At 42.5% G+C, this 24,609-nt stretch overlaps 1 long non-coding RNA gene across 1 annotated transcript; it reads right to left on the bottom strand.

Moving 5' to 3' along the window:
- Positions 1-15,526: 15,526 nt before the first annotated feature.
- LOC133374254 (uncharacterized) lies at positions 15,527-22,167 on the bottom strand. The gene is made up of 3 exons (XR_009759851.1): positions 22,098-22,167; positions 19,999-20,120; positions 15,527-15,762 (listed from the first exon to the last, which is right to left on the bottom strand). It is a non-coding gene; the product is annotated as an uncharacterized LOC133374254 (long non-coding RNA).
- Positions 22,168-24,609: the final 2,442 nt, after the last annotated feature.

The raw sequence follows: 24,609 nt of genomic DNA, 5'->3' as shown, positions 1-24,609 counted from the left end.
AAGATGGTGTCTGTTTCTACCTGTGCTCCACAAATTGCACCCAAGCCCTCCCTTCCATCAGGAATGTGGAGTTGGAATGAGATCACCAGATCTCCTCATTTATACCTAACCATACCAGAGCATTCTCTTCTCTTATATTCTCCCCTGAGCAACAATGGGCAGCATGAACTCTGCTTTTGCTGAGCTTGTCAAAGTATCAAAATGTCCCTTGAAAAATTGCTTTGTTGTAGTGGTAGGAAAGATATATTTTTTTAGCTATTATTTCCCCTTCACAGGCCCAGGGGAAGTAACTGCTTCATTTATCCCTCAGAACTAAGTGTTGGTTCCAGTGATATACCAGCAGCTGACTTGCACAAAAAATTGCCCACGTGAGCAAACCCATGTAACATCAGAGCCACACATATCATGGCGCTATTTCTGTGAAAGGGGGAAATGGCAGTGTAGCAACAATATCACTTAGATTCACAGATTTGTTACTGCACTCAGGTGAGTAGACCTCTAAAAGGGTTTCTGATTGGGCTTCTTGCTCAGGTTGGTCACTACTGTATTATCAGAACTGACTTGCTGATACAGTTATGCTGAACTGACTTGCATAAAAGTGAGTATGAACAATCTGGGTGGGTATCTGGTTGTAGAAACCAATTCCACATTCAAAGGACACTTTGGAGAATAAGTAGGTGGAGTATTCAGACAGTATACCTCCATTGTCTTTAGTCATTATGTAAGAAAATAAACCACAGCATTAGTCAAATTAAGCACTCTCATACAATAAAAGGTAATTTACCTGTTACAGACAAAGCTATGGTAGAAACCCTTTACTTGTGCAAATGTGTTTCCTTTTCAGGCACACACATTTTCAAAATACTTTATCCCAGTTACTTAGGGATTACAATGGAAAAAATCCTTAAAACATAAGAGGAAAATAAAAGTGAATGACATACAAATGAAGTACTTTTTCCTATCTTCCAGAAATTCATCTGCATTCCAAAAGTGGTTACATTTCTAAGAAAAACATAGACATACAATCCTGGAGCTTTTATTTGTTATCGATTGCAGATTATTTTTGTCAGGGCTGTTATAGTTTCATTTATTGCTGATTTATTTATGTATTATTGATATTTTACTGTGGCTTTTAAAATTGTACCACAAGCTTCTTTGTGGAACTTGATAAAACAAAGGGATAAATATTTTATATGAAAAAATAAAAACTTTTGATCATTTGAAATCTGTGCCTTGTTTCCCACAAAGCTACAAAACAGTATACACGTGTGACCGTCACATGTAATGATCACCACACAAGATTATTTCCATTATAAAACATGGAAGATCTTTTTGTTTAGGAATTTCACAGCGTATGAATTAAGTGACCTTATGACTCTTTCCTGTTGGAACAAATCAGTGTCAAGTTTTAAAGCACAGACAGACTCAGTCTGGCTGACACAAAAAAGTATGTAAACAATGAACAAAATGGCATCTCAAAAGCACTGGACACTTTATTAGTTCTTGTGTCCTTTCTAGCAAAGGGAAGGCAAATCTTCCATGTTTTTTGCTTTAGTCCAATCTGTAGGATGTGTCAACTCATTTTGGGCTTTGTTTTACTACTGTAGCTTTTGAATAACCATGGTATATTTTAGTACTTGTTCTAATGCTTGTTTTAAATGATCAGGTTTATTGCTCACACATTTGGTACAATATCTCTTAAGGTTCTGCCACACCTATATCCTTAACTCTACCTAGCTAGGAAAGAAAGGAGGGAGGTGTTGACAAGGGAGCATGCTCCCTGCCATTTTGAGTATTTCCTCAGCATCTCCAGTAAGAACTGATGAAATTCGTTTTTGTTTCCCCCCCTCCACATACTTCCCATCCTGTTTTTTCTCTTCCTTTGAAGATGGTTCAGAAACTGCAGCTTGTGCAAAATGCAGCGGCCAGATTGGTAACAGGGACCAGACGGTCCGAACATATAAAACCAATTCTGGCCCGCTTGCATTGGCTGCCTGTATGTTTCTGAGCTCAATTTAGGGTGCTGGTTTTGACCTATAAAGCCTTACATGGCTTGGGACCACAATACCTGATGGAACGCCTCTCCCAATACGAACCCATCTGTACACTACATTCAAGATCAAAGGCCCTCCTCCGGGTGCCTACTCCAAGGGAAGCTCGGAGGGTGGCAACAAGGGAGAGGGGCCTTCTCAGTGGTGGCCCCCAAATGATGGAATGATCTTGCTGATGAGGTGTACCTGGCGCCAACACTGTTATCTTTTCAGCGCCAGGTCAAGACATTCCTCTTCTCCCAGGCATTTTAGCATGTGTTTTTATATTGTTTTAAATTTTAAAATTGTTTTGAGTTGTTTTTGAAATATGTGTTTTGAATTGTGTATTTGTTTTGATGTTTTTGATTGCTGTGAACCTCCCAGAGAGCTTCGGCAATAAATAAATAAATAAATAAAATTTAAAAGGCTCCAAGGGAACGGGCTGCTTGTCAGTATGTTTGTTTGTTTATTAGATTTATATTCCACCCTTCCTCCCAGTAGCAGCCCAGGGTGGCATTAGGGATGTAAAATGGCATTGTTTGCTGTTCCACCCTGTATTCGTCACATGCAGCACTGTTTCTGTTCTGTTGCAGTTCATCTTTCCCCCAAAATGACATTTGGTTCACTGTCCACAGTGGCAAAATTTCATAACTTGCAAAAGGTGATTTTTTTACATACATTACGTAAATTATGTTGTCATTATGTTATTCTTCCCCAATCACTACAGTGCAAAGGAGACACGCAAATGGGGAGGATATAATCAATCATGTATTGCCTGTGGACTGAAAGTAGCAACAACAGCAAATACCAACTGTATTTGCAGGATTGATTTCTGGACAGGGGACAAATAAGTGAACATCAGCAATTCCTGCTCCTCTTTCTGTCCCCCCCCCAAATTTTCTGACATCCCTACTTGTCAGTGCTCATGATCCCCCATCATACCCCTTACCCAGAACATTCTGTACCATGGGGAGCTCAAGAGAAACTAAGAGGTTTCTCCAAACCTCTGCTCACCCCCGACAGTGTGCCCTTGCTGTTAAGAGATAGTAAGGAATAACTCACCTGATCCTGGTGCTCTGGATGACCTCACAGAAGATCCCTTGAAGAAGAATCTCTTCCACCCCCTTCACCTTTTGGTAGGTAATTTTTGTGTTCCAGTTTCTCTTTCCTTCCCAACTCTGTTTCTCTCCTTATCTCTGTAACTCTTCAGTTACCTGTGCTGCCTCAGACAAGGTGTTCCTCACATTTTTACTCATCTCAATGGCCTAATCCACACCACATATTTAAAGCACACAACTTCCCCCAAAGAATCCTGAAAATTGTAGTTGGTTAAAGGTGCTGGGAACTGTCACTCTGGGAGGGTTAAACTATAGTTCCTAGGATTCTTTGGGAGTAAACTATGTGCTTTAAATGTATGGTGTGGATGCGACCTTTAACCGAATGTCTGTTTTCTCCTTTTTCCTTCTTCCACCTTCTTATATCACTTGAATGCTTGCCCAATCTTCCCAACTCCTATCTCCTCTATAGATTTAATGAAGTAATTACCAGTTCCATCTGAATGCTGCCGATGTACTTATTTCTGTAACAAACTCACATTTGAGCATCCTGAACTCTGGTTTATTTCCCCTCCTGGAAATACCATGGCACACCAAGACTCTTAGTTAATGGTCCCAACATGTGTTGCTTGGTTGTATGCATATAGTCACATTCACAAGGGCATGTACAAAATGAGGGAGTTTGGTGAAGGAATCAAAATAAATAATAGAGCTACAGGAAAGCAAGACATTGTATGGAAAGATATAGTATTCTACCCTCAAACAGTTCTTATTTAATACAGCATGTAGGGTAGTATTAAATGCTAATCCTACTCAGAGTGGACCTGTTGAGGTTACCTGACATGACTTACTTAGGTTCATTAATTTCATTAGGTCTACTCTGAGTCAGCGTTAGTTGCATACAGCCCATGGTTTCTGTTTTTCTCAGTGTATCTTCCAGTTGCCAAATATCTACTGGGTTTTTAACCTCATGTTCCATCTTATAATTTGCATATTTTTTGCTGGCATGCTTACCTTTTGGTTGTCTTGACCTCACAGTGTGTAATAAATTGTGTGTGTAGTTAGCGCGGCCATAAAAATGCAGAAAATGATGCTATATTAGGATGGTTCATTTGTAAGTAGTTCATGTGTATGCATGTATGTAGAGGGGGGTCTGTGCCGCCAGCCCATCCCTGGTGGCCCCATACCTAATATCTATGCATTCAGCAGATAATCAGGAAGGGGGAGCCTATGCACATACAATTCTCCGTTCCTAAGCTCCACTGAATATGTGGATGTTGGGAGTGGGGTCAGTGAACAGGTGCATATTTAGGGTGGGTTCCTCTCCCACCTACATTCATATGAGTGGACATCTATTATGACATCTAAACATTTAGATGTAGAACAAATGTACATGCTTTGTCAATAATATATTATTAGCCCCTCCCCTTGATTTTCATTTAGCAGAGAAGAAGTGTATCTGAATTTGGTAGAGATCCAGCCTTAGTACATTCATGCAGGCGTTGCTTTCCAGTGATTCCTAAATAGGGATGGGAAGCCAGGCTGTTCATGTAATGCTTCCAAACAATAGTCCCCTGGTTTAGTTCCAATCACAAGTCATTCCAGGTTTCCCATTACAAAATGTGATTTATGTGGTGGCAAGAATAATTTGCAAAGGCTCATGGATGTCATGAAAGTTCAGAAGCTTTATCTCATGTTTCTAAAAAAAGAACAGGAATTGCTACTAGCAGGAAATAAGTGCAATTTCACACATTATGCTCTCACATTACATTCTGAGTATTAATTTAAAAAGGTGTGTACTTTGTAATATGCAAATGGTGAGAAACGTTTGGGGCTTTTTTCCCACTTCAGGTACATGCATTATGCACCTAATAGACACAGCAGCTCATGTGAACAGCTTTCCAGGTATTTTTGCATATATATGTTTAACCTAGATTTTTGTTCGTTTTAGATTGTGGTGCACCCACTAATAATGTCCTTTTGAATATAATCACGTTGAGGATATTGTACATGATCTATTGTTCTACCCTCTATACAGTGAACCATGACAATTTTTTTTTTAAATCAGGCATTCTTTCACAGTACTTGAATAAAACTCCCAAGGGTATTGTGACATAATTAATAATAACTTAAAAGGTGGCACTGTATGCTACAGCAGCTAAGAGTCTACGTGCCAGTTTTTAAAGAATAACTTTTAAAATGATTTTCATGAACTGATGTATTGGTGCACTGATGTACTGCAAACATGGATTTTAATTATGACAGATTTTGCAGATTTTATTGTAAATATACATTATATTCTGTCAATGGACAAGCTTATCTATCAACAAAGATGTGATAAATTTTTGGCAAAGGCCTTTAGCTATGTGCAATAAAAATAATTCATCCTATCACCCTAACATCCATTGACATTCCTTTTAAAATCAAATATATTTGCATATACACTTGATTAACCAATCAATATTCAATTAATTATCCAATCATTTTTCTGACAAAGTATCCCATTACAAACTGGTATCTCAGTACAATTAATTGACCATTTCTGAAACTATACGATTAGAACACATCTTGAGCGTCAATGGGACTTACTTGTCCATAGACATGCATAGGATTATGCTGTAACAGACTTTCTTGTCCTTTCTGAAATTGATACACTTTAGAGCAGCAAATTCAGCGGATGCTTTGGTAAAAACATCTGGCTCTTGTTTTGCAATACAAGGTAATTGTCTCCTTGAAGCAGGGGTGTAGTCGTCCAGGGTCTTATACCCCTTACTTTTTTGGGAGCCAGGTCTCAGTAGGGTCCCTATGTCTCCAGCATCCTATGAGCCAATCAGCATGAAAGGGGACTGTGCTAGCCAATGAGAAGAGACTTCTAACTTGTTTTCTTGTCTTTTCCTGCTGATTGGAGCCAATCAGAGTGTAAGGAGTTCTTATCTTTCTTTCTTTGACCACAGTTGCCCTAATTACTTCTCACATACATTGTGGTACAAAAGACATCATGGTACAAAAGAGAGAGAGAGACAGAGACCATTTGCAAAGGTGCACAATCATTTATCTAATCTAAGCCTTTAGTGAAAGCTAGGGAATACTTTTAAAATGGAAACTGTCTGAACAATTGAACAATTTATTATAAAACTTTCCATCTTAAGTTGCGAGAAAGCACGAAATGCAACATATTTGTTATCTGTGTTGTGAACTCCTGCTGGGGATCTTACAGGTCTGTAGGGTGGCCATGTGTCCTACTTTACAGAGGACAGTCTGCTATTTCAAGGACTGTCAAGATGACAGTCCTCTCTTTGTAGGAATCCTCTATCTGAAGGGCTGTCCAGTACAAGATAAAGAACCATAAGAAGGGAAAACAGGGGCCTTGATGTGACCAATATATTGTTGTGTGTACCCCCCAATCTACCAGGGTGAAAGACTTCAAGGGTGCCAGTGCTTACCAGGGATTCAGTTTCCTTGGAATGAAGATCACTGGAGACTGTGGTGTCTTCATGAGAGATGGTTTTATTTACACATACATTATAGAGCCAGAAGAATGACTGTATGATATAGTCAGCATGGATTTTTTACATTCTGCAATGTTAAATTGAAAATAGCTCCCAAACCATTCTGATGCTTCTCATAAGCTCATTTCAAAACAAAAATCTATAGTCCTGAACTCAGAAATGCTTGCTTAACAACCCTCTAAATTTTCATGGCCAGACACAAAATAGTCAGAGAGAATTGAGAGTTCAGACTGTAACAAGGGAGAGAAAAACCAGACCCCTTTTGGACTTTTTTCTGTCAGAGTTCTCATAATCTGTTGAAACTGATTAAAAATCAGCCATGTTCACACAGTATCTGTAATCCTATTACAGACTTTGCCCCATACTCTGACCTTCATCTTCTGCAGTTTAAAAGTTTAAAAAATGCCTGGCTGATTTTTAACTAATTTAAGAAATTTAGCATTCAACTTAATGATAAGGTCAGGCATGCTCAGTAAGAACCAACTATCAGTGTTCTAAAAGCCAGACTCACAGCTGCTGGGCTTGGCTAATCTGGTTAATTGGCTAATTAGGTTAATCAGTATTTCACTTTAGACAGTCATGGTTTCCCCCAAAGAATCCTGGGAAGTGTTTGTGAATGGTACTGAGGAGACTCCTATTCCCCTGAAAGAGCTCCAGTGGCAAGAGTGGTTTAACAGTCAGCCACTCTGACTGGAGGTCTGTGAGGGGAACAGGGCATCTCCTAGCAACTCTCAGCACCCTTCACCAACACAATTCTCAGGATTCTTTGGGAGAAGCCATGACTATCTAAAGTGAAATAAAGGTCTGGTTTGGATTTTGCTAGGGACAGCTTTGGTTTAAATTTGGGTGGGAAACTACATGTGTTTGCTGCAGAATAAAAAGATGGAGGAAACGCTGAAAAAGAATGATACTGTTCACAATGTTTTCCTTTTGGAAAGGAAGGGGTCTTCCCCTCTGCCCAGTACACACCCACCCTATCTCCTCCCCTCCCCTCCCCTCCCCTCCCCCAGAGTCAGTTTCACCTATCCTAAGCATGATTGCACAGGAGTAAATCTCACTGAACTCAAAAAGAATGCAAATGATTAAATCTGCCCTCCTCCTCCCTCCTATCCCCTTCCTCTTGCCCCTCTTCTTCCAATCACCTCCTTCTCCTTCCTCCTCCCCCTCCTTCCTCCCCCCTCCCTCATGGTCAGTTTTACCAATCTTAAGCATGATTGCACAGGAGTAAATCCCACTGAACTCAAAAAGCATGCAAATGATCAAACCTGCCCTCTCCTCCCCCCCATCCCCTCCCTCTCCTCCCCCCCATCCCCTCCCTCTTGCCCCTCCCCATCCCCTATCAATCTTCTCCATCCCCTCCCCTCCCCCTTCCCCCTCGGTCAGTTTTACCTATCCTAGGACTATGACCTGGGAGACCAGGGTTCAAATTCCCACACAGCCATGAAGCTCACTGGGTGACCTTAGGCCAGTCACTGCCTCAGTCTCAGGGGAAGGCAATGGTAAACTACCTCTGACTAGGCCTGTCCACTTAAGGCCAAAACGCTGATGGCTCACACCTGCTGACAAACCTGCTCCTTAAAAGTCAAACCTTGGCTTCAGCTTGTTGCTGACTACAACGTCAGGTGTGACCACTGTGTGTCTTCCTATCCCCTGAACCTTGACTTGGACTGATCTCTGGGCAAACTAGAACTGGACCATCACTGACGTCTCTTCTGGATTTCTGGCTTGGCACGTCAGCTTTGAACGGTCTCTGCCCTTATCTTGCTTCCTCCTTGCTAGCCTGGCAGATTTATAGCCAAGCTGCCGGCTGAGGTCTTACGGCCTGGCAATTACCAAGGAATCTCCAGCCCTGCCTGCACCCCCACCGACACTGCTGTCTCAGTGAAGAGCTGACAATTGCCAATGGTCAGGAAAGATGGGAATTGTGGTCCAACAACATCTGATGGCCCACTAGCTGGGAAAGGCTGTCCTAGAACCATCTCTGTCACTTGAGGCTCAGGTAGCCTCGGTGGCATGGAGTGCCTTCTACCAACTTCAGTTGGTGGCCCAGCTACACCCCTTTCTGGACAGGGATAACCTCGCTTCAGTTGTCCATGCTCTGGTAACCTCCAAGTTAGATTACTGCAATGCACTCTATGCGGGGCTGCCTTTGAAGATGGTTTGGAAGCTGCAGCTTGTGCAAAATGCAGTAGCCAGATTGGTAACAGGGACCAGATGGTTCAAACATATAAAACCGATTCTGGCCTGCTTGCATTGGCTGCCTGTATGTTTCCGAGCTCGATTCAAAGTGCTGGTTTTAACCTATAAAGCCTTACATGGCTTGGCACCACAATACCTGATGGAACGCCTCTGCTGATACGAACCCACCCATACACTACGCTCAACATCCAAGGCTCTCCTCCAGGTGTCTACTCTTAGGGAAGCTGGGAGTCTGGCAACAAGGGAGAGGGCTTTCTCAGTGGTGTCCCCCAAATTATGGAATGATCTCCCTGATGAGGTATGACTGGCACCAACACTGTTATCTTTTCGGTGCCAGGTCAAGACTTTCCTCTTCTCCCAGGCATTTAGCATGTGTTTTAGCATGTGTTTTTAAATTTTTTAAAGTGTTTTTAAATTTGTATATCTGTTTTTAATTGTTGTAAACCGCCCAGAGAGCTTTGGCTATGGGGCGGTATACAAATGTAATAAATAAATAAATAAATAAATTTTGTGAACTACAGTCCACTTCACCAGATACATGTAGTGCGAGGATCCCTAAGGTGATACCCATAGATACCACAGTATCCTCTGACAATCTCTGGTGTCCACCGAGGTCCCCTGACCATTTTTATTTTACTTAAAGAAAAAACCCTCAGGCAGTGGCTAGGCTAGTTGGAAAGATAAGTCAGCTGCCTTACCATCTTCCTTTGCTTTCCCCAGAATGCCTTCATGCGCCACATTAACGCAAGTATGCACATGTGTATGCACGCACACATGCATGTGCACACATGCACATGACCTCTGGAATTTCTTCTTGCTCAAAAACCATAGCGCAAGACCTGTCAGATTGTCTTTTAGCCGTCTGGTCAGTAGCTGTAAATCATAGCAATTCACACACTTTCAGTAATCACACAGAATTTAGCAAAAAAGAAAAAAAAGGTCGGTGGAAAGCACCAAAATAGCTGACCCATCAGTGAACTGATGATTAGGGGAAGAGCTGTAGCTCAGTGGTAGAGCATCTGCTTTGCATGCAAAAAGTCTCAGGTTCAATCCTGGCATCTTCAGGCAGAGCCTGAAAACCTGGAGAGCTGCTGCCAGTCAGTACAGACAATACTGAGCTACATGGACCAATGTGTCTGACTCAGTATAAGGGAGCTTCCTATGTTCCTATGATGCCCCCCTTATGTGTGGTCATCCTACAAGCATTCATGTTTTCATTTATGCGTTGAAGAAAAATTTGGAAGCAGGATATGCTTCCATTTTCATGCTGAAAGTGAAATTTCCTGAGGAGCATATTTCAGCTGGGCCTTTATCAATTATTAAAAATTGCAAGGAGAGAGATTCCGATCGATAGGCCAGCACAAAAGACAAGAGGAAAAACAATGTAGCCCAAACCCTAGTATTTATGAAAAGTCTAATTATATTAAGACTGAGAACTGAACACCGACTCAAGGACAAAATATGGAGAAGACTCCTTTAATTGGTCAGTTGCCTGATTTGGATGGGGTTGTACTCCCTCTGAAAGAGCAGGTCCATAGTCTGGGGGTGCTCCTGGATCCATCTTTGTCACTAGAGGCCCAGGTGACCTCTCTGGCTAAGAGTGCCTTTTACCAGCTTTGGCTGATAAGACAGCTGCGGCTGTTTCCGGACCGGGATAGCCTGACCACTCTTGTCCACGCACTGGTAACCTCCAGGCTGGATTACTGTAATGTGCTCTATGTGGGGCTGCCCTTGAGGTTGGTCTGGAAGATGCAGCTAGTGCAAAATGCAGCGGCGAGACTGCTCACTGGGGCAGGGTATCGCCAACATGTTACCTCACTGCTGAAAGAACTGCACTGGCTGCCCATTTGCTACCGGGCCAAGTTCAAGGTTCTAGTTTTGGTGTACAAAGCCCTATACAGCTTGGGACCAGGATACCTGAAAGACCATCTTACCCCTTATATACCCAGCCGATCACTGCGCTCTATAGGTGAGGGCCTCCTGCAGATACCATCTTATCAGGAGGTTCGTTCTGTACAATATAGGAAACGGACCTTTAGTGTGGCGGCACCTACCCTGTGGAATTCCCTCCCCTTAAATATTAGGCAGGCGCCATCTCTGCTATCTTTTTGGCACCTTTTGAAGACTTTCCTCTTCCAACAAGCCTTTTAAGCTGAGACCTATCCCAGTCTACGTCTGTGTTAGAATTGCTTTTAATATGTCTTTTAATATCTTTAACCCTTTTTAAAAAGTTTTTTTAAGTTTTTTTAAAGTTTTTTTTAATGTTTTTAATGTTGTTTTGTTTTAATGTATTTTAAGGGCAAGATCCTGGAACGTGTTGTTGCTGACCAGCTCCAGGCACTATTGGATGAAACCGATTATCTAGATCCATTTCAATCGGGGTTCAGGCCTGGTTTTGGCACTGAGACTGCCTTGGTCGCCCTGTTTGATGACCTATGTCGGGAGAGAGACAGAGGGAGTGTAACTCTGTTGATTCTCCTTGACCTCTCAGCGGCTTTTGATACCATCGACCATGGTATCCTTCTGGAGAGGTTTGCGGAATTGGGAGTTGGAGGCACTGCTTGGGTCGTCTCCAGAAGATAGTGCTTGGGGAACATTGCTCGACACCGTGGGTTCTCCAATGTGGGGTCCCGCAGGGTTTGGTTCTGTCTCCCATGCTTTTTAACATTTATATGAAGCCGCTGGGGGCGGTCATCAGGAGTTTTGGAGTGCGTTGTCATCAGTATGCTGATGACACACAGCTCTACTTCTCCTTTACATCTTCTTCAGGTGAGGCAGTCGACGTGCTGAACCGTTGCCTGGCTGCGACAATGGACTGGATGAGAACTAACAAACTGAGACTCAATCCTGACAAGACTGAGATGCTGTTGGTGGATGGTTTCTCTGATCGGATGGTGGATATATACCCTGTCCTGGATGGGGTTACACTCCCCCTAAAGGAACAGGTGCATAGTCTGGGAGTCATCTTAGACTCTTCCCTCACACTTGAGGCTCATGTAGCCTCGGTGGCCCGGAATGCGTTCTACCAACTTCGGTTGGTAGCCCAGCTACGTCCCTATCTGAGTAAGGAGGACCTCTCATCAGTGGTACATGCTATGGTAACCTCGCGTCTGGACTACTGCAATGCGCTTTACATAGGGCTACCTTTGAAGACGATTCGGAAGCTACAGCTAGTGCAAAATGCGGCGGCCAGACTGCTAACAAGAACTAAGCGGTCTGAGCATATAACACCTGTGCTAGCCCGTTTGCACTGGCTTCCAATATGCTTCCGGGCCAGATTCAAAGTGTTGGTACTTACCTATAAAGCCTTATACGGGGCGGGACCACGATATCTGTCGGAACGCCTCTCCCGATATGAACCGGCCCGTACACTACGGTCTACTACGAAGGCCCTCCTCCGGGTTCTGACTCATAGGGAAGCCCGGAGAGTGGTGACAAGATCTAGGGCCTTCTCAGTGGTGGCCCCCGAACTATGGAATGGTCTCCCCGAGGAGGTGCGCCTGGCGCCGACACTATCATCTTTTCGGCGCCAGGTTAAAACCTTTCTCTTCTCTGAGGCATTTTAATTCCTGTTAATTGTAAATTATTATATTTTGATTTTAGACTGTACAGTTTTGTGTACAGTTTTGTGTTATTTTTATTGTATTTTTAATGTTCACCGCCAAGAGAGCTGTTGCTAGTCGGGCGGTATATAAGCTTAATTAAATAAATAAATAAATAAATAAATAAAGGTCCTTTTATGATGTTTTAAAGTGTTTTTAGTGTTTCTGTTTGCCGCCCTGGGCTCCTGCTGGAAGGAAGGGCAGGGTATAAATAAAATAATAAATAAAAATAATAGATAATAATAATTATAGAAAAGCAGGGCACTATCTGTACAGCATACCGTTTAGTATCAAGATCAGAGGCCAAACTCTGTTACAGGAGAGGAGCAGCAGTAAAAATACTGAAACATCTCAGACAATTGTAAAAAGCTAGAAAACCTAAAATCAGAGTGAGTTAACAAAATCCCCTATTAAAGAAAGACCATCATCGGTGCAACTTTAAGATGAGCTCACAAAATATGGACCTGCATTTCCAGGATTTGGTCTTTTGGTTGAGGCTGCATTGATAATTCCCAGCAGTACTGCAACAGTCGAAAGCTGCTTTACTCATTTAATGTCAGTTCTAGATCCATAGTGATTTTCAGTGCTACATGAACATAAAGCTGATCTTGTTCTTTTAAGTTACAGTAAGGACATTATGAGAGCACTAGGTTTGGATAAACTTGTACTACATTTTGCAGCATCAAAGACAAGAAAACCTGTTATAAACTTTTGTTATATTGTTGTAGCTTATTCTCACTTTTTTACTAGTGGGTTATTGTTGATTTTTTTTAACCAAGATAAGTAAAATTGTTGAAGTTAAATGAAGGGTTAAATAAAAACAGTTTATAGTTTTGTCTTAAAAAGAGCTGCAGACAGATAAATTGCCCCCTATTAGAGATGTGAAGGCCTGGGAAAGAAACCCAGAAAAATGGGGAGGGCGACTTTCCCCCCTCTTTTCTTCCATTACTTTTGGGGGGGCTTTCACATCTCTACCCCTTCTTTTTTGGTGCCTCCCCGGAACTTTTAGGACCTGGCCATGGCTACACGGATCCTGTTCCTTGGCACCTTTAAAGTGTTTTGCAACATCTCTAGATTGTGATTTGGGAACCATATCAGTGGATGAGTTGCACAGGTCAGATGCCGCTTGTAGGTTCAATGCAGTGGATAAAGTTTTCAGAACATATCCTGCTATTTCAGGAACAGTACTTTACAATGGAGGTTGCTCATATGTCCAGCTATAGCCATGATAAGTGATATGCATGCCTGTGTGGATTAACTCTGAGATGCTGGTAGGAAAAGCAGAACACAGCCACACAAGGAGTTGTAGCTCATGCAACCTGATTCATGTATACTTACTCACAAAGAAAGATTGCACAGGATTTCAGTCTAACAACCCAGTCCTACTAAGTTCAATGCATCTTACACCCAGCTTACACACTGCAGCCAAAGCCACAGAGGCAAATGCCCTATGCCAGCCTCACATTGCAAAATATTTTTTTCTGAGCAAGGAGAGCCAATCTAGGTAGGCAGGCTTGGTTAAATTACCATCCCTTATCTTCAGTTCACTATCTATGAAAGTGGGATACTAATACAATAGGGCCCTGCTTCTCGGCGTTCCGCTAATATGGTGCCAGCGGGGCGATCAGCTGGAGGGGGGGCTGGAGCTCCCTGCACTCCAGCTGATCGCGCTGAAGGAGGGGAAGATCAGCTGTAGCGTGCTACAGCTGATCTTATCTTCCTCGGGGGCAGTCAGACTCACGCACTCCAGCTGATCACACCAGAGGAGGAGAAGATCAGCTGTAGAGTGCTACAGCCGATCTTCTCCTCTTCTGGCGCGATCAGACTCCCGCTCGAGCTGATCACGCTGGAGGAGGGGAAGATCTGATCTTCTCTTCCTCTGGTGCGATCAGCGGGTTAGGTTCCAGACCCCCGTGCTACAGCTGATCTGCTTTCTGGCGGTTTTCACTTTCTGGCGGGGGTCTGGAATCTAACCTGCTGTATGAGTGGGGCCCTATTGTAATCAATCTCACACGGTTGCTATGAAGGTGAACAACATTAGCACCATAAATCACTGGCTACTTAGAGGTACTCTAAACAAATGTATTATTTATTTATTTATTTATTTGCAGGTTTATAAACCACTTCACAGCCAAAAGTTACCAATGTGGTATACAAGGCTTTTAAGTAGTGATCTTTATCCCAGTCTATATCTGTATTGGAACTGTTTTTAAAATGTTTTTAGTGTTTTATCGCTTGTGTCTTGCCATCCTGGGCTCCTTTGGGAGGAAGGATGGGATTAAAAATGTAATTAATAATAATTATACAATAAGATAAAATACTAAGGATTACAAACTCAGTAAACTAAAGGCAATAAAACAATTTCTACAATGTTACAAATGAACCTCATCTGTTATATCCAAAATACACAAATGCCATATGCCCTGATGTGCCCAGATAACAAAGAGCAAATGGCATTCACTCACTCTTGGAGGAAATGTCGGAAGCAGAATGTTGCAAAGATCTTTTACCATAGCCCCTCCCCCAATTTTAGAAGGGAATACTAATTGAATGAATCCCTTTCACCTGTGCAGTAATTATGTTGACATTTTACTATGCAAATATTCCATTGCATACCCAGCTCTTTGTACTGAAAAGGTGGCAAACAATGTGAAAATGCCATCACCACTGTCTTCTAGTTACTTCTCTGACTAAATCACCTTGCCGTATTTTTGCATTACGTTCAGTATGCAGCTCTATGAGATGGGTTCCGCAGATTTCTAAGTGGGTAAGGGAGAGATTTGGAAATGAAGGAATGAATCATTTATAATATGGTTAGAATACGAGGCAATGATAGACAAAGGCTACATTCACACCAGACATTTATTCCACTTTTATTCCATTTTAAACAGTCATGGCTTCCCCCAAAGAATCATGGGAAGTGAAGTTTGTGAAGCGTGCTGAGAGTTGTTAGGAGACCCCTATTCTCATCACAGAGCTACAGTTTGCCAGAGTGGTTTAACAACCATTTCCTCTTCCCAGAAAACTCTGAGAATTGTAGCTCTGTGAGGGGAATAGGAGTCTTCTGATAGCTTTCAGCAGCCTTCACAAACTTCCCAGGATTCTTTGGGGAATCCATGACTGTTTAAAATGGAATAATAGTGGAATAAATGTCTGGTGTGAATGTAGCCAAAGAGCGATGAGCAAAGAGAATACACCCACATTTATAAAAGGCAGTAAACCCTTTTGAGCATTATAGGGATACATGGTTGGGGGGTAATGAGATCACGTGTGCCCAAATAGGTAATGGATAAATTTGTCAGATTCAATTATCTCATCTTCTCATTTTTCCAATCTTACATTCAGTTCTTCCCATTTCTGCAGCAATCTGTGAGTAGAAAAAAACCCTCATGAAAATTCATCAGCCTTCTAGTGCACATTTCTCCTAAGAAACAATTTTGTATGTAGTTTTGACTAATGTACCCTTTTTTTCAAAGCGAATTCCTCTAACATAATACATTTTTGCATATTATTTTCACTGATATATTCATTTTGTGCGCACATTCTCCTAATACAGACATTTTTCTACACATGGTGTGGTTAGATAACTGCATCACAAAATTGAGAAAACTGAATTTTGAAGGATAGCTGTGTCTTGGCTCATGTATTTATTTATTTATTTATTTATTATTTATTAATTAAATTTATATACCGTCCCATAGCCGAAGCTCTCTGGGCGGTGCACAACAGACAAAACCAATACACAATTAAAACCATATGTTAAACAACTTTAAAATAGATTCATTATACCATAAATCAAACATAATTAAACACAGAAGTAACTAAAAAACTCAGTACATGATAATAAATATTAAAATTAAATTAGTTAAGATATTAGGATGTGAAGATGTTAAGGTGTTAAAAATTACAACATTGAATATTAAAGGTATTAAAATATTAAAATGCCTGGGAGAAGAGGAAAGTTTTTACCTGGCGCCGAAAAGATAATAATGTTGGCGCCAGGCGTACCTCATCAGGAAGAGTATTCCATAGTTCGGGAGCCACCACTGAGAAGGCCCTTTTTCTCATTGTCACCTTCCAGGCTTCTCTCTGAGTAGGCACCCGGAGGAGGGCCTTTGATGTTGAGCGCAGTGTACGGGTAGGTTCGTATCGGGAGAGGCGTTCCAACAAGTATTGCGGTCCCAAGCCATTTAGGGCTTTATAAGTTAAAACCAGCACTTTGAATCGAGCTCGGAAACATATAGAGAACCAGTGCAAGCGGGCCAGAGTCGGTGTTATATGATCGGACTGCCTAGTCCCTGTTAATAGTCTGCCCGCTGCATTTTGCACAAGCTGTAGCTTCCGAACCGTCTTCAAAGGCAGCCCCACGTAGAGTGCACTGCAGTAGACTAGTTTAGAGGTTACCAGTGCATGGACAACTGATGCAAGGTTGTCCCTGTCCAGATAGGGGTGTAGTTGGGCCACCAGCCGAAGTTGGTAGAAAGTACTCCGTGCCACCGAGGCTACCTGTGCCTCTAGTGACAGGGATGGTTCTAAAAGAACTCCCAGACTACGGACCTGCTCCTTCAGGGGGAGTGCAACCCCACCCAGGACAGGATGAACATCCACCATCTGTTCAGGAGAACCACCTACTAACAGCATCTCCGTCTTGTCTGGATTGAGCCTCAATTTATTCGCTCTCATCCAGTCCATTATTGCAGCCAAGCATCGGTTCAGCACCTTGACAGCCTCACCTGAAAAAGATGAACAGGAGAAGTAGAGCTGCGTGTCATCAGCATACTGGTGGCAACGCACTCCAAAACTCCTGATGACAGCACCCAGTGGCTTCATGTAGATGTTAAAAAGCATGGGGGATAGTACTGACCCCTGTGGAACTCCATATTGGAGAGCCCAGGGTGCCGAGCAAAATTCCCCAAGCACTACCTTCTGGAGACGACCCGCCAAGTAGGAGCAGAACCACTGCCAGGCAGTGCCTCCAACTCCCAGATCAGCGAGTCTCCCCAGAATGATACCATGGTCGATGGTATCAAAAGCCGCTGAGAGGTCAAGGAGAATCAACAGAGTTACACTCCCTCTGTCTTTCTCCTGACACAGGTCATCATACAGGGCGACCAATGCCGTCTCCATGCCAAAACCAGGCCTGAAACCCGATTGAAATGGATCCAGATAATCGGTCTCATCCAAGAGCACCTGGAGCTGGTCTGCAACCACTCTTTCTAGGACCTTGCCCAGGAATGGAATATTTGCTACCAGCCTGTAGTTGGTAAGATTTTCTAGGTCCAGGGAAGATTTCTTCAAAAGTGGTCTCACCACCGCTGCCTTCAGGCAGTCAGGGACCACTCCCTCACGCAAAGAGGCATTAATCACTTCCCTGGCCCAGCCGGTAGTTCCAACCCTGCTAGCTTTTATTAGCCAAGAGGGGCAAGGATCCAACACTGAAGTGGTTGCACGCACCTGTCCAAGCACCTTGTCAACGTCCTCAAGCTGCACCAATTGAAACTCATCCAAAGAATCATGACTAGACTGCGCTCCGGACACCTCATTTGATTCCACTGCCAAAACATTGGAGTCCAAGTCCTGACGGATGCAAGAGATTTTATCCTGGAAGTGCCTAGCAAATTCATTACATCGGCCTTCAGATGGATCTATCATGTCCCCAGGGCCAGAATGTAACAGCCCACGGACAATTTTAAAAAGCTCCACCGGCCGGCAGATAGAAGATTGTATAGTGGCAACAAAATGTTGTTTTTTTGCTGCCCGCACTGCCCCTAAATACAACTTGGTATAGGCACTTACCAGTGCAGAATTGCATCCATCAGGAGTTCGTCTCTTTTAATTTCGGATATTGTTATGAAGCCGGGCAGTGCTTGCATTACACTGCGTAAGTCCAAAACTGATCAGAGGGGTAGGGGGCGGACCATCATTTTAGCCCCTTCCCCTCTGCCACACATTTGCCTGGTCTTGGCTCTGCAAGCTTTTCTAAAAGTCAGGGGAGAGAGGAGTGGATATCTATTTGTTCATGGAAATGGATATCCCCTTACCAAATACCAATTCTGGGCACTTACTAAGAATCCCTGCAAAGACTGGGAGTGGACCCATCGGGATTTGTGACCCACTCTTTTAGAATTGGGGCTGCCTCTACAGCAGCCGGGCTTAGATTCCCACGGGCCAAGTTTCAGGCAGTTGGAAGGTAGACTTCAGGGGCCTATAAGACTTATGTTCACCCTTTGAAAGGGCCTGGTAATACGGGAGCCTAATGATGTTGCTTTGTTTTGGCAGGCTGCTGGACGGGGATGGAGCAGACGCGCATCCTAATCTGCGGCCACAGCATGATTTTCTGGGCGGGCCGTAGGGCCGTGTCATCTTGAATGGGCTCGCAGCTGGGGTTCAGCCAACGAACTACCGTGCAATAGCTTGACTGGCGAGGGATGAGCTGGGATGGGCTCCTACCCGCCTTGTTCCAGCAAGGGTTAGTGCGGACGGTTCCACACATTTTGGTCATTCACTTGGGTGGTAATGACCTGGGTTTACTCAAGGGCAGGGCCCTTACTGTTCAGGCATGTGAAGACATGCGGTTTATAAGGCAGTGTTGGCCTTCAGTTTGTCTGCTTTGGTCAGACATCCTTCCACGCAGAGAGTGGTGTGGTGTTTGGGACCCCAGGAGGATAGACTGGGCACGTAAGAGGGTCAACCGACATATTCGGTTGGCTCTTCTTGGGGATGGTGGGTTGACCATTTCCCATCCACTCATACAGCATTCTAGGGCTAAACTTTACAGGGCCGATGAAGTTCACCCGTCGGATACAGGGAACAACATATTTTTGCAAGACCTGCAGAGGAGTCTGCTGGAAATTCTCCTACGCAGTGGGGAAAGGGGGACTAAACAGAGATTTGTCCCCCTTTTATGGCGGTAAAGTGCGGGAGGGGAAATAGGTAAGGACAGCTAGGTGGCCCCCTTAGGCACCTTTGGAGGTGATTGGTGGTTCCGAAGGCCTGTCTCTCAGGGTTTTACGGCCCGAGGGCAGGATATGGGCTGCTTTTGGGGCCAACTTACCTCATCCACCTGAGGGTTCTATGGCCCTGGGGGGTTGGAGATGTGGGAAGGCCTCTCTACTCACCTACAAGGTGTGGCCAGGGCAGGGGGTAAGCAAAAGGGGCTTGCCCTTTGCCCCAGAAGGGGCTGGTTGCCCGAGAGCTTGCCTATAGTTAGTTTCTGCACTTAGGTTCCACCTCTGCAGGTCGCTTTAATGGGTTTGTTTATAATTTAATAAAGTGGCCCTTTGTTCAACCATAGCTGCTGTTGTCTGCGTATTATTTTGCCCATCGACCGCAATGTACATTAAGGTGTTTCTGTTTAGGCTGTTTGGGGGCTGTGCATTATTAAAACATTGCAGGTAAAAAGTAATCTATTGCGGGTAATCTATTAAACAGAACACATATCCAGCATGTGAATTCATAATGATATGTATTTTTTGATTTTTTTAAGTTGTCTATTTTTATTTATTGTCATGATCAGTGTAATAACCTAAGGTCTTTATATTACCTAAATTAAATTCCACAATGCTATTTGTGCGGACCATGGTCTATAGCAGAAGTGACTAACCTTTGGTTCTCCAGATGTTGCTGGTCTATAACTGCCTTTATCCTTGACACTGCCTGGGGCTGATGGGAATTGGAGTCCAATAACATCTGGAGTGCCACAAGTTAGCCACCACTGGTTTACAGCTTGAAGAAAATATTTGTTCAGTTAGTACAATAACATCTCATGGACTGATTAGAAAAGGGTGTTAAATAAGAAACTATTCACACTTAACTGGGAGTAAGGCCTATTACTTCTGAATGGACTTGCAAATGATTATTCTTCATATGTGTCATGTGGCTGGGGACAGAACTAACAGGAAGAAACCTGCTCCATTATTTGATAGGTAATTCCAGATAAAGGAAATTTTGTTTTTATGAACTTGGAGAACTGCATAGATCAACTGGTAATAAATCTTTCCTGTAATACTAACCATTAATGATTTGTAGCTATGTAATGAATATGTGTTTAACACGAGACAAGTTCTGGTGAACATCAAAGATTATTCATTTCCCAGTTCCACAAAAAGTTGACTAGTGAGTAAAGAGAAAAACTGTTTTTTTTCTATTCCTTTTCCTTTTCAAAGTTTCATTCATCTCCCCACTGATTTCACTGCAAGACCCAGCCAGTCTTCTGCTGCCTTTAACTTTGGTGGGTTCTATCCAAATGGCATGACATTTGCAAGCATTCTAGTATTCTGTACATCTGGCATCAGTCTGACCAAATTTCAGATTGGTAAAATAAATAGTCTCCACTTTATAAGCTGTTTTTAAAAATGTGCACATCCCTTACCTTCCAATTACTTTCAGTGGCACACACCCACACATTTCTTGTGCATGTAATTTACATGTTTTTAATCCCATTGGCATTAAAATGAAATTTTCAGACATCCTACCACTACCAATATAAGTCAGATACAAAAAAGGGGTCCTCATGCAATTGCTGGGTTTATTTCCTTTTTGAACCCTCTCCTAAAACCCTTGGGACTGTCCTGTGCCTGCCTGCCAGCCAGCCAGTATTTGGGACCTATTACTATAACTGTTGTTATGTTGTGTTGCACAAGGATGGAATGAACTCTTTAGAATATCCCAGGATGAACCTTCATTTTTTTTTCTGCTTCAGAATAACTGGTTATCAAACATGTTTCTAGTGGTGGCAGTTCTTTTGCATTGTAGCCTCCAGGTTGAGCAACCAGGAAATGGACTGACATTTGGACAGCAGGATTCCAGATGCCAACATAAACATCAGAAGGATCAGTACAGCCCCATAAGCTATGTCAAACATCAGTAGCACAGACCTGCTATGAAGTGATTCCAGGAGCTGTTTGTTTTTGTGAATGGCAGGTCCAACTGTTAAAATTAAGTATAGATGATCTAATGCTGTTGTTCATGTATTTAAAGAGTACCTTGACTTCCTGCTATTGCATTTACAGAATAAATGGGGATCCACCTAGATCATCTGTAATTCAGCATCTGCCATTCATACATGCCTTATTACGTTAAGAATAATTACCGTCACACTGCTCTGCTATTTTTAGCTTGTTTTGGCTACTGGGTGTCTGGAGCTAATATCCTCCAATTACGTATTCTGGAAGAGTTCCACAGGTACCAGTGGAATGACTAAAATGAAGTGCATAGTCTAAATTGGGAGTGGGGGAACCTGTAACCCCTCCAGATATTATTGAACTCCAACTTCCATTAGCTCCATCCACCATGGTCAAATGCCAGGGATGATAGGTGTCATCTGCCTCTGGTTTAAACTTTCTCTACAATCCTTGCTTAGTTCAAGTTTCTGAGCTGTCTTGTCGATCTGGTACAGGCTGAAAGGTGGGCAACTTAAAATGCCGAATTTCCCTAGCATTTCACAGCATGCCCCTTTAAAAGGGAAATATAATTCCTCTTTTAACAAATATTCAAATAAAATATGCAAATAAAATAAAAATGAGATGAAATAAAATGCATTCATGCAAATCTGAATAAAATTATGTAAAACCTACATTAATAAAAGCATAAAACAAAATCCTGAATCTCCCTGGCAAGACATAGCATTATCTCTTAAGAACTTTCTCCTCTCATAAGTTACTGCAGATAGAAAATGTGGAGTTTTTACAGTTGTATATTTACCTTGTCAACCCAGAAGATAAATTGTAGGTGCGTGGTTAGACCTCTTTCCTTCTCTCCCTAAAATGCGTCTCAACCAAGTACTGCTCTTTGGAGGCATTAGCAGCGCACAGCTGGAAAACTCAGATGAGTCTGCCTCCTAATGGAGTGTTAAATCAAAACATGTTCTTGGTAGACAGTGGGAAATGCTGCTTAGATATGGAAACAGCATTCTGCATTACCTGCTAGATTAAAAATAGTCCACCCTTGCTGGAAGAATCAGATTACACGAACTCCCAGAGAAGAAGCAGTGAGGATTTCCAACAATATGCTATAAAGAACTTCAGTTTGGTTTATTGCGAGCCCCATTTAGATCCCATCGCAGGTGAGGCCTGATAACATTATTTTGAGTCCAGCAGAAGAAGCTATAATGCACAGCATTTTCCAGCGCCAGTACCATCTGGATTTCATGGGACCCTTTCAAGATAAAATCAGACTGAACTATAGAACATATAAAACACACACTTTAGCAAGTTTTCAGGGTAAGGGAGTTCTGGTCGTGGAGCAGCTACTGATAATGCCTTCCTATTTTTGTTGAAGAAATCTGCACTCCATATGATATTGCCCAATTTTAGATTGTACCCTTTCAGGCTTTTTCCCAACCACACACAAAACAAGGAGCAATGAGAAGAATTTACATCTCATTACAGGTGAACTCCCATCCCCAGCTTGATTTGAAATTGGGCCCAGCAAAATCAGCTATTTCTTTTTAAAAAAATTAAAAATCACTTTGTATACCATTGAATTCCTGAAGATACTATTTTGAATGCAGCAAAATCTGAACATCTCCCCTAAGCCTCTATAGTCTCTATAGGCCACATTCACACCAGATACTTATTCCATGATTATTCCACTTTAAACAGTCATGGCTTTCCCCAAAGAATCCTGGGAAGGATAGTTTGTAAAGGGGGCAGAGAGTTGTTAGCAGGGCTGTGGAGTCAGAGTCGTGGAGTCGGAGTTGGAAGCAATTTTGGGTGGAGTCGGCGTAGGCAGAAATGTACTGACTCCGACTCTGGCTTCAAAATAAATTTTGATTGACCAATTTTTTAAAATATAAATTCAAAATGTCACAAGAAGCTTCCCATGAAGTCAGCTGTAGTTGAGCATTTCACCATAACTCAAGATGGAAAACATTTTGTGTGTCAGTGTATGTATGACACAGGACCCAGATGAAGACAAATTTATTTATTTATTTTATTTGTTTCATTTTTAAACCGCCCATAGCGAATAGCTCTCTGGGCGGTGTACAAAAAGATTAAAATACAGAATATCACAATAAATAAACAGCAAACAAAAAAGATTTAAAATTATAACATTAAACGCTTAAAATGCCTGGGAGCATAGCCAGGTCTTAACCTGGCACCGAAAAGATAGAAGTATTGGCGCCAGGCGTACTTCTTCGGGGAGGCTGTTCCACAGTTCGGGGGCCACTACAGAAAAGGCCCTAGATCGAGTAACTGTCCTCCTGGCTTCCTGATGGGTTGGTACCCGGAGGAGGGCCTTAGATGCTGAGCGAAGTGACCGGGTCGGTTCATAGCGGGAGAGGCGTTCCACAAGATTCCACAAATGCTGTGATGCCAAGATCAGCGCATATTCAGGCAGCGATAAAAATGCTCCTATGAGAGCTTCCAATTTAAAAAGACATTTACAGCCCTTTCCAGGGCTGTGGAGTTGGAATAGGGTTGCCATATTGCCCGGATAGCTGGGTTTTACCCAGATTCTATGCATGCCACCCGGTGCCCGGCTAGCCCCTTACGTGGCCCGGATTCTCAGCTTTAATTTAAAAAAAATATTAAGTTTCTAGGTGGTCCGGTTCTCTAGATATACATAAAAACATCAGCCACCCCCCTCGACTGTTAAATCTTTCTTTAAACAGTACTGTACTATAGCACTTTGTAGCTTTAACCCCGCCCGTTCAGCATTGCAGCCAATCAGGGATTGTGTTTCAGTTTCATTGACCTCAGGCAGTGTCTAGAAAACAAAATGGTGGTTTCACACACACACACACACACACACACCCATTTATCTGAAAATCTCATAAATTGGGTAAGTATATACATTTCAGTTTTTTTTCCTCTTGTGTGCAGGAGTCAGATCTTGGGCAGTGTTTTGAAAACCTTCCCACTACTTGCTTTTTGTAAAAGCAATGCTAATCCCATATGCCCAAAGTAAATCCCATTTAATTCAATAGGACTTACTTTGAGTAGACATGTTATGAATGTGCTGAAAATCAATGGGACTTTGGAGTGAATGTAAAAAAGAATTATGTTTGTGTTCTAACTCTTTCTGTCTCCAGTCCAATTTTAAAGCAAGTAGGCAGGGCTTACTTAGGTATTACAGTTTTTATTCTGTAGGAAAGTAATACTGATTTTTTAAAAACTAATACTGATTTTTCTGCAATGACCAACTGGTTTGACAATAAACTATTATATGGGCTGTATGTATTTATACATCTGCTGTGTGTGCGTGTGCATGT

Source organism: Rhineura floridana, chromosome 1, assembly GCF_030035675.1.
Source record: "Rhineura floridana isolate rRhiFlo1 chromosome 1, rRhiFlo1.hap2, whole genome shotgun sequence".
NCBI lineage: Eukaryota > Metazoa > Chordata > Lepidosauria > Squamata > Rhineuridae > Rhineura > Rhineura floridana.
This window is presented reverse-complemented; position numbering and strand designations above follow the sequence as displayed.